The following is a 10,698-nucleotide window of genomic DNA, read 5'->3' on the forward strand; positions in this document are numbered from 1 at the left end:
CTTTCCCTAACCCTTGGACATTAAAGTTTGTCTATATTTTAAGTACTGACATGGAATTTTACCTTTCATATTTAAGTCTAATTCATCTGAAGTCTTCCACTTAGTATGATTTAAAGTTGCATTTCCTTCCAAAATCAGAGAAAATGAAAATAAGCCATTTTTCCTAATATGTATGCAACCCTCTAACTGAATTTACTCTTCAGATATTCTGGGATAGTTTGTATTTTGGTTTAATCTCATTACACAATTAAAAATAAAAGCCACAAAACATTGTTTTAAGGCACTGGAGGATAACCTAGGCAGGGCGTGAGGGCCCAGGACCCCAGAGAGATGAGAAATGGGCTGAGTTAAGTATGACCTCTACCACTTTTCCTTGCAAGACATTTGCCAATTTATAAGCACAGAGGAAGAAGGTAAGGGTTTTAGAGTTTTCCAGTCTCATTGGGCTGGGGAGACAAAAACTGGCATTCAGGGCTACTGAACTATGGCAGTTAGCAAAGATCCTAGAGAAATGAGAACAATAGAGAAGTGAGCCTAATATTGTTGACAGTCACTACCTTTGAGGCATTTGCTGATACCTAAGCTGGGTGGGGTGAGACCCAGAGAAGTCAAACAGTAAGGGGTGGCTCAGAAGGCAAGAAATGAAGCAGAGCTTTTGGCAAAGGCAGATTTTGGAGTACATGGCCCATTAAGGATGAGAGGCCTTGGTAAACACACCAAGCTTTTATTTGTAATTTTTTTTAAATTTTATTTTTTAATTATAGTTTAACATACACTGGGCTTTTAACTGACACCCTGAAGGGTTATTGCCTTGGAGCAAGGGCACACCGAATAGAACGTGTCTTGAGTTATCTTAATCCCTTACTGGATCAAAGTGATTTGCCTCCTACTATCGCCACCTACCAGAAGAAAAGTAACTTTCCTCTTGGAGAAGATGTCATCCTCCAAAGTCACCATAATTTTTATACACAATGTTTAGCATTTAATAAAAACCACCATAAGGATATACGATGAAATGATTAAAAAAACAAAGACAAAAATCCAAATCCATATAAGATCCAGATATGGGGATTATCAAACAAGGATTCCCCATCAACTTTGATAATATAATCAAGAAAATAGATTTAAGGTGTAGAATGCTACTAGAGAACTAAAATCTTTAAAAAACCAAATGGAAATTCTAAAATTGAAAATACAGTAACTGAAATTCAGAACTCAATAGAGCAGTTGAACCACAAATTAGATATAGCAGAAGAAAAACTAAATGAACTGGAAGGTAACTCAGTAGACAAATCTCAGAAAGAAGGTTGGAAAATAGGTTAAAAAAAAACCATAAAAGCAACATGGAACATGGAGAAAAGGTCTAACATACATGTGATAGAGGCTATAGAAGGACAGGAGAGAGAGAACAAGTCAGAAACTATATTTAATGAAAAACTGACAGAAACATTTCCAAGACGGATGAGAGATATCAAGCTTATGGAATGAAAAAGTTCCGTGCCTCCCAAGCAGAATAAACAAAGAGAAAACACTCCTGGGCATACACATTGAGTGGCCAGATTATTATGACCGGCCACATTATTATGACCACCCCATCAATACAATGAAGTGAATTAGTTACGCTAATAATAATAATAATAATAATAAAACCTTGAGAGTATTTGTTTAGGAAGTTTTCAATATTCAGTATTTTTGGAAGTGTCAATGAAGTACTGATGGGGTGGTCATAATAATCTGGCCATTCAGTGTATATCATGGTCAAACTGCACATGTGTGAAAACATATTAATCGTAAAAGCAGCCAGAGGGGAAATGAAATACAGGTTATCTATAAAGAAGGAGAAGTAAGACTTCTCAATAGAAATGATGACTATCAGAAATAAAAAAAGGAATCTCACTTGCCAATGTAGAATTTTATGCCAGCAAGAAAATTCTTCAAAAGTGAAACAAGCCAATATTAAGATTATTTGCCAAGAGAAGACCTACCCTACAAAATAATGTTCTGGGAGCATGAAAATTCTGCAAGGAATAGGGAAATGCATAAAAAGGTGACTATGTGAGTAGGAGAGGAATAAACAAGTTAACTTGTTTTAAGGACCTTGCATAAGGATGTGATAAAAGTACTAATTTATAGTAAAAGATTTACCAAAAATGTATGCTATAATGTTAAGGGTAACTAGAGGACAATAATTTAAAAATGGCTACTAACAAGCTAATAGAGGAGAAAATAGAATAATAAAAATAATTGAGTAATCCAAAAGAAGGAAGAGAAAAAACACAGAAGAGATGGAACAAAGAGAGAAATAAAATGATAAATTTAAACTCAAAGCTATCAATAATTGTATTAAACTTAACACACATTTACATTATATTACAATAATTACATGAAATATAAACAGAATTAAAAGACAAAGATTACAAGCCTGGGTTTAAAAAAACTGTCTACATGATTATTGCAAGAGACCCTTTTAAATATAAATACACACAGAGATTCAAAGCAAAATATTGTAAAAGTCCATATGAAGCAAATACTAATTAAAAGAAAGCAGAAATGACTTCAAATTGACTTAAAAATTAAAACCATTATCGAGGTTGAGAGGAACATAAAGTAATGATAAAAGAATCAATCCAGCAAGATATAGCAATTAAAAAGTTTGCCCTTCCTCCAATTCATTTGCATGGTATTTACTCCAAAAGGAAATAAGCCACTTGACTGAGTCTAGATCTTTGATAGGCAATGCAAGATTGAATCAAACAGCCCTCCAGCAATTCAAACATCCTCCTGTGGAGGCAAAGAAATAGATAACACTAACAACGCTGGAGCAGTAGGGTTGTGATGCTCACAAAGTAAGCAGGACCTTAACTTAAGAACCTGACAATTGCTCTTTCTTGTTATGGCTTAGGAGGCTGCTATCTTGCAGAAGCAAACCATTAATCGACAGTATAGCAATGTGAACAGAGAAAAACCCTTCCAAAAATTCTAATCATAGCTCTCATTTCTCAGGCATCTCCTACATGCCAGGCAATTTTACTGATCACGTTTACATCATATCCTTTAATTCTCTCAACCACCATGGGAGACAATAGTTATCTACCCTCTATTTCCCAACAGGCCGACTAAACACAGATTTAGGTCTGAGGAAAGCATAGGAACCAAGGGAATGTGAATCATTCCTAGTTAGTGAACATATCCTGTTCTGCCACGAAGATGTAAAAAGCAGCTTTTAGAATTTCAGCACAGGGTGAGTTTTATGTTTGTGTTTTGTGGGTCATATTGTTTTATTGCTGAGTTACAAGCAAAGGTATGGGATTCATTTACAAAAAGTTACATGGCAATGGAGGAGGGCGGCTGATCTCGTCGGTGTTTTGAGGCCTCTGAAGGTCTTAACAGGCCCTGATTATAGTGCTCTTTTTACAGGTAATTCTAATAAAAATAGCTAACACTTAAAGAGCACTTTCTCTAGAGCCAAGAGACCTTTGAATATATTGGCTCACTTAATCCTGTGAAGTCAGTACAGATGAGGAGACTGAGGCTCAGAGAGTGACCTGGTGGTTTGTGCTAGAACCAGGATTCACAACCAGGTCCTCTGGCTCCAGGGTCTGTGATTTGAACCACAGCTTGTAAGTAAAACTGGGTCAGAATTTGAACTCAGGGCCCACCCAGCTCCAGTGTATCCCCTAAGCCACCGGGTCAGAGCACCGGCTCTGTCATCTGCCACAGGGGGTCAGATTCTAGCTCTTGTGTCTTAGCAGCTATATGACCATAGGCAAGTTATTTAATGTCTCTGAGCCCCATCTCTAAAGATGACGAAAATAAGAGGGCCCTTCCAGGCAGGCTGTTCTACAGATTAAGTGAGAGAAGGCATGAGTGAGTGGGTGCTCAACTGGCATTTGAGGGGTAGCGACTACTGACATTATTTGCATTCACACAGACAAAAGCCTGAAACATACATTCCTGGGGGACACTGGGATCTGCCATGAAGATCATCCGACAACCGATGGTTCCTACTGTGGCCTGACGGACAGAGTTGAGTTCTTTTACAACTTAGGGGGAGGCCTCCTTCCCATCTTCCCCTCTCCCCTCCTCACAATTACCTGAAACAGGAGACCAGCTTAGCCTCTTGGCAGGGGAGGGAAGAGGGAAAGCAGTCTAACAGAATCTGGAGGGGGACTTGCGGGGTGGGGGCGGCGGGATGGGGAGGAATAGAAAGACTTAGCTTCTCTTTCATGAAGGCAGGGAAAGGAAGGAAAGTTATGGGATTAATTTACAAAAAGTTTCTGCCCCCGTGTTGCATTGTTGCAAAACCCTGATACCCCTGCTGCTTGCGAAGCAGGCCAAGAGCCGCAGAAAGAAAGAGGCATTCGAAAGCCCCAGGCCTCTGGCCTTTCCTTGGCCGGCTGCTGCCAGCGGCTTGCACCATTTGTTACCCTTGTCACCACTCCTGTCCCCAGGGACTGAGAAGCGTTGGGGAAGCTTGAGGCTGCTGGAGGAGCCTGAGAGATGACAGCTGGAAGGTGGGGGGTGGGGGAGACTTCAAAGGCTGGGAGGGATCAAAAGCAGATGGAGGGTCCCAGGCGGGTGGGCAGCTCACCTTTCCACACCCCCCTGAGCACACTAGCTACCTTTGCTGAGAACAGCGGCCCTGCCTGCTGGATGGAGAGGACAGATGGCCAGTCAGCCAAGGGGACTAGAGAGAAGGCCAACTCCCAGCATCTTTCAAGGGCTTAGGAATCCAAACGTGCCGACAACCATCACAGGTTTTTCGTTGGACAGCAGCTGTGGCCCCAACCTGGACATTTCTGGCCGCCTCCACACCCCCTACTCCCATTTGATTTCAATTCGAAATACATCTGCTAGGCGCAAACGGGTTCTGCACCAGTCTCCCCATCTCAGGGGGAGAGCTGCTCACATGAAAAGCCCAGGATTGTCCCTCTCCTCCCTCTCCTTCAATTCTCATATCCATCCATCACTAGGTGTCATCAGGTTTACCTCCTCAACATCCATGGAACTCACTGACTGCTCTCCACCTCCATGGCCCAGCCATCACCCTCTCTGCCCTGGACAACACCACAGCCTCTGCCCTCTGCGCCCACCTCCTTGGGGCCACTGTGGCCTCCCTCCAGTTTGTTCTCAGCGCAGCGGCCTGAGGGACTGCAGACAACAGAAATGAAGCTGCGTCCTCACCTCATCCTTGCTGACAACCTCCAATGCTTTCCGTTATTCTGAGAATGAAGCCAAGACTTCTGAACACAGCCTTGATCAGGCTTTCCTTCAGTCCATGTCTCGTTCCAGCACCATGGCCTTTGCCCATGCTGTTCCCTCTGCTTGAAACACCATTCCCTCCTGCTTGCCCCTCAGAGGTCTCAGCTCTAGCATGGTTTCCCCAGGCGCTCCCTGAGTACAGCCCATTCCCCTAGAGCAGCTTCCACAGGCCCACGTCCCACCCTCTCTTAGCGCAGTCACTATAACAATTTTTCCAGGTGTATGTCAGTTATTTACTGCCATTGGTCTTCCGGACCAGACTATAAGCAACCTGACAGCAGGGATATTGTCTGTTTTGACCCCCATTACATTCCCCAAATCTCCTGCAGGGCCTGGCCCTTGAGAGCTGTTTAATAAATATTTGTGGCATAATAGATGAATTTACTGTATGAATAAATGTACTCATTCAATCAGTATTTATGGAGTGCCTGCTATATGTGCTGGTCACTGATACTGTCACCACCCCAGATGGGATACTCATTTTTATTCCAGCCTGGGCCCTCTAGGCATGAGTCTGAGACCCCCTGGTTCACTCTTCTTCCCAGTGTTAGGACTGTATATAGGACATGGTCAGAAGGACATGGATGTTGGATGCTACTGTCCCCAAGCCACGCAAAAGGGAAAAGTGGTCCCAAAGCTCCTATCCAGATGACACAGGTACTTGTTCATTGTGGTTATGAGCCTATTAAGCTCTGCCTGGTTGTCATGTCTATTGTAGTCCTGCTCCACCTTATCCACCCATAGTTTATTATTTCCAGTTTTACTAAAATATAACTGACATATTGTATAAGTTTAAGGTGTACTAGTACATGAGGTGATTTGATACATGTATATATTGCAAAATTATCTCGGTGGTCCAGTTTTGAGCCAAGAAAGCAGGAGGAGAAAGCGGAAACTTCCAGAGACACAGCATGGAGTCATCACATCGTGGCGATAGCATCCTTCCTTTATTTGGGGAACTGCCTCTCCCCCACTCCCAGACAGTGTGGCTTGGGTGGGGCTGACCCTGAGCCTGGCAATTAGCACCTCCCACCCCCCATCTACAGTGACTGGCTCAGGGGGAGTGGTCACAAGTCCGTGGGAGCCAATGAGAGGCCCAGGATGAGCTCCTGCAGAAGAGATGCCCTTTCCCACTGGACATGAGCCTTGGAAGGTGTCCATGGGGAGCTGCTGGCAATGCAGGGACACAGCCTATATTTGAACGGCACGGTCTTAAAAGACTGTGATTCCATCCTGGTCACAGGGGCCTCACATCTTTGGAGTTCAGTGTGAAAGTCAGAGTAGGAATAAACTGCCTGCCAGTGAAATTCGGGGGCTGCTGTTACTGTGGCCTACTTCTGTGTCCACGGGAAGACCCCACATGCTACAATGGTGTGGTCACAAGCCTCTTCTCCTGTCCACGTCTCCATCCCTCCTCCCCACCTCTCCACCTCCCTTATAACAGGGAAGGTGTCACTTAATAGTGTGGGGGCAAGGCTGGGATACAGAGGCAACCATCTACTCAGATGAACAAGATACTCAGTCTCCTCTCCAAAGGCCATGAAGAAGGCAGATAAAGTAGGGACACAGCGGATGCTAAATTCATTCATGGATTCATTCATTCATTAAGACAGGCTGCCAATCAGTTGGCATCATTGCCTCTATTCCTATCACATACAAAAAAAATGAAAGTCTGCTCTTTCGTTACTTATTCCACTTTTTATTTTTTTGAAGGCCAAGGCCTGCTCCAGGCACAGGGGATACAATGCCAAATCAGACAGACCTGATCCCTGCTCTCATGAAGTCCGGATTGTAGACTGGGTCTTGCTATCCAGTCTTAGGTGGCATTCATCAGGGGTGACCCCAGAGAGCTGGGCTATAGACAGCCTAGTCCTAGCGATGTGTCTCCTCAAGCTGAGAAAATAACTGCATCAACTTTTCTTTCTTAAGATAAAATTTTAACCACCCAGGTAATATCTCAAACATTTGTAAATAAATTTGAAAATTTTAGATAAAATGAAAGTTGCCTTTGGCCACTACATCCCACACCAGCAGTATCCGCAATTACTAACAGGATGAAAAGCTGTGAAGACCTTTCTTTGGTCATCAACACACAAAAACGGCAAAATATGTCCTTATGTACAGTATTTTATCAACATGTTTTAACCAATGTCATTGATCTGTACATCCTGTTCCAAGACTTTCTTCACTCTAACCATGAAAATATCTTTTTTTAAAAAAAATATTTTATTAATTTTACAGAGAGGAAGGGAGAGGGACAGAGAATTAGAACCATCGATGAGAGAGAAACATCAATCAGCTGCCTCCTGCATGCCCCTCACTGGGGAGGAGTCAGCATCCAAGGTACATGCCCTTGACCGGAATCGAACCTGGGACCCTTTAGTCCGAGGGCCAACGCTCTATCCACTGAGCCAAACTGGTTAGAGCATGAAAATATCTTGATGTCCTTTCCCTGTCAGGATGCAGAGATCCAGCGTATTCTTTCTCCCTGCTGCACAGCGTCCCCAGGTACGTCTGCACCACAGTTCCTTTCAGCCAGTCCTGTTTTCCCAACTTACATTATTATAACTAATGTCACACGGATGGCCTGGGACACACCTTCTTGGGCACACATGCATGTAGCTCTCTAGGTGTGATACCCCAAAGGAAAACTGCTGGGTCTCCCTTTGAAATTATCAAGGACACTGTGAGAGTGGCTGATCCAATTTATATCCCCAATGACCGTGTCCTGTCCTCTCACCCTTGCGTTGCTTCTATTTCCTGATCTGAAAGATTTTATCCAAAAACCCTTTTAGGAACACATAGCAATCGTTTTAATAGGCCTCCTCAGAGTCAACTCCTCACCACCATCGTTCAACCTTATGTTGTAGGGAGTCCTGTTGGGAAGGAGAATCAGCCCGGGTCTAGAATCTTAGCCTCCGACTAAGCTCTCCCACCCACGCGGATAAATTCTCATCATGTGAACTTGGTGCAGAATAAAAACGGTTGAGGGAGAGTTTTATTATGCGTCCCTCATTCCTGATAGCATATGAAACAAGGGCCCTTTGTTTGGGCTAATCCCGTTTTGCTGTCCATGGGATATATTTTTAAACTTTTTATTTTGATTTCATTATAGATTCATAAGAAGTTGTAAAAAATAGTACAGAGAGGGCTTGGGTATCCTTCCCTCAATTTCCCCCCAGTGATTGCATGCTACCAACTGCAGTACAATATCAAAACCAGGAAATTGACATTGGTGCAATGTGTGACTGTGTAGAGCTCGGCGTCGTTTTATCACACGTGTAACCACCATCGCAACCGATACAGAGAGCTATTCCATCACCACCAAGATCTCCCTTGTGCTGTCCCTTCCCAGGCTCACCAAGCCCCGCCCCAGCACCTCTAATCCCTGGCAATCACTAATCCGCTCTCCAACGCTCAGATGTCACTTTGAGAATGTTATGTAAATGGAATCATACCGTATATGACCCCTTGAGGTTGGCTTTTTAAAAAACATGACTCCAGTTCAGATGCCTGCATTTTACAATGTGTTTTTCCAATATTCCCGAGGCCCACAGAGGCAGCCTTCAGAAAGTACCTAATGTGCGGTGACCAACCAGGACAGGACCACACACATGCTGCTGATTTCAGGTTGGGTTCAACAGGGCCCTGGAGCGAGATGCAGAACTTTATAGAACATTTCTCATGCAGAGCCATAGGGGAAAAAAGAAAAAGAAAAAAACCCCAAAAAACCCAACCCAACCCACAACCATCAAAACAAAGCACACAACGAAACACCACGACTTTGTAAGGGTAGGCCTGGCCCTGCCAGGGAAGGCTGGAGAATGTCAAGTGCTGGAGGCGAAGGGGAGCCCCAGCACTGGCCCCCCAAGAGACAGGAAAGGAAGCAGCAGGCTGGAGGCTGCATTCTCCTTGGTTACAAAGGCATTTTGTTTTGACTTTCCATCCCCTACCCTTAGTGGATACCACACAGGCATCGCTGCCCGTCACTGTTCCTCTCCTTGCTCACCCAACCACAACCAACCGCAATAACCTGGATCCATATTAAACCATCTTAAGCCATGGAGAGACTCATTCTGAAACTACAGAATAGGGCATTTTAATTAAGTGAAGGGGAATGGGTGGAAGAAAAATACTGGAGAAACGGTGAGAGAAACTGAATACTAAAAACTGAATATTAGAATATCTTCGCTCTCCCCAAATCCTTATTCGTGCCCCCAGGAAGCAATGACCATTACAAACTGGAAGTAAGAATAGTCCACATGCAGTAGGTGCTGTCTAGGAGCCAGGCACTGTTTTAAATGCGATTCACGTTTGAGCTCCCTTAGTCTTCCCAGTAGCCTCCACAGGAGAGGGAAAAGTCAGACCCCATGTTATAGATGAGGAAAGCAGGGACCAGAAGTTTAGGCCACTTGCCTAAAATCAACTATAAGGGGCAGAGATGGATTTAAAGCCAGGGTGTCTGACTCTGAGTGTTCTCCTCTCCTGCCATCTGCCACCGACAGGAGCAGATGTCTTAAAATTAATCCTCCCTAATGACTGATCTCCTCTAATTACATCATTACCCTGAGTTTTTACATGTTTTTCTTCTTGTTTTGAGGCTGCATCAATTTTATATAATTTCATACAGTGAGGTCTTTTTCTTTATCCTCCTTGTTTTTTCTTTCTTTCTTTTTTTTTTTTGTAAGATGCTTCATGGAGAGCTAGAAGGTTTTTTAGTTTGTTTGTTTGTTTTTAATGAAAAATCTCTAACATATGCAAAAGCAGACAGAATAGTAAAATGAATCACCAAACACCAATCACAACCATTTTCAAGATTTTATCACATGGGTCTCTTCTAAGCTTTTTTACTTGTTTATTTTTCTCTTCAGTGAAGTTTTAAAACCAATTTGAATTTGAAGTCTCTTCTCTCTGCCACACTGCCTTAGAAAATATGGACATACCTAACAAAATTCACATCCATACCTGTGCCACCTTAAATACGGTCCCTACTCTCCCTCCCTCCCCCCGACCCCCCAATGTCTCCACATGGCCTTTTAAGGTTGATTTGTAAGATTCGGGGTCTAAAAGAGTCCACATGTTACATTTGCTTAGTTACATGTACTTACTAGCAATCTAGAATAACCTCCCTCCTTTTTATGCAGACTACTGACATGTTGAAGAAACTAGGTTGTTTTGCAGAATATCTCATGTTCTGGATTTTTCTGTTTGCTTCCCCATGGTGGTGTTAACTTATTTCCCATACATTTACTTTAAAATTAACTTAGGTTCAGAGTAACTGAAGGGTGGGGCAGTAATGCTTCAACGTTCTTCCCATTCATCGCATCAGAAGGGGCACAGCGCCCAGGTGGCCCCTTCAACGGATACGAATAGGGGTCATTGGGTCCGGGTGGCGACACTCCTTCCATTTTAAAGTTCCCCACAAACCTGTGATCT

This window comes from Myotis davidii, unplaced genomic scaffold (genome assembly GCF_000327345.1).
Source record: "Myotis davidii unplaced genomic scaffold, ASM32734v1 scaffold827, whole genome shotgun sequence".
NCBI lineage: Eukaryota > Metazoa > Chordata > Mammalia > Chiroptera > Vespertilionidae > Myotis > Myotis davidii.